This window comes from Tachysurus fulvidraco, chromosome 2 (genome assembly GCF_022655615.1).
Source record: "Tachysurus fulvidraco isolate hzauxx_2018 chromosome 2, HZAU_PFXX_2.0, whole genome shotgun sequence".
Classification (NCBI taxonomy): domain Eukaryota; kingdom Metazoa; phylum Chordata; class Actinopteri; order Siluriformes; family Bagridae; genus Tachysurus; species Tachysurus fulvidraco.
The window spans coordinates 689,722-690,970 of NC_062519.1; positions in this window are offsets into that span (position 1 = coordinate 689,722).

Consider the following 1,249-nt stretch of genomic DNA (forward strand, 5'->3'; position numbering starts at 1 on the left):
TGATGACAACGTCAGTCTCTGGTCATTACAGATACAAGGTAAAAGCATTGAAGCCTTATAAAACCTTATAAACATCTTTAGATTAGAAAGTAGATTCCACCACAGGGAGGTGTTAGAAATGATAGGTAAGAACATTATATAAGAACAAATAATATTACTTACTATGAACCCAACATAGTAGTTTTCATTATTTAATTAGAGACATTTCTATTAAAATGTATGTATTGTGAGGATGTATTTTATGTCGGCCTACAAGTAAAAGTTTGTTGGAGGTACAGTAATATAAAGTTGTACTTTATATAATACCAGAACTTTTGGCTTACTGTGTAGTCATATAATATATGATATAAAACTCTTCTTGTTTTAGACGAGTTCCTGGTTCAGACACTAGATGGCGGTAAAGACGAAGAAATAAATAAGGGACCAGAGTTCAAATGTTTTTCTCCATAAAGATTCATTTCTTATCATATTTTACTGTTAAGCTGATGATATGGCTCATAGAGTTATTCTGTGTGATGTAAAAGGAGCCGAAGAAACGGAGGATGAGGAATAAAAGTGTAAACTTGAGCCACAGTTTAGATTCACACACAATAAACACTGAGGTTTGAGGACTGTGTGTCATAAACAATGAATATAATCAGGAAAGTGAGTCAGCTGATAAACACCATTTAACTCCAGGTGCATTTATAATGACGAGAAAGAGGTGTTATTGTCATGAACACACACACACACACACACACACACACACACACACACACACACACACACACACACACACACACACACAGAGAAACACACACATACACACACACACACACACACACACACACACACACACACACACAGAAACACCCACATACACACACACACACACACACACACACACACACATACACACACACACACAGAAACACACACATACACACACACACACACACACACACACATACACACACACACACACACACACATACACACACACACACACACACACAGAAACACCCACATACACACACAGAAACACCCACATACACACACACACACACAAACACACAGACACACAGAGACACACACACGGACACAAACACACACACACACACACACACACACACACACACACACACACACACACACACACACACACACACACAGAGAAACACCCACATACACACCCCCCCCCCCCCACAAAGACACACACAAACACACATAAACACATACACACACACAAGCTGCATATTGTTCTCCTTAA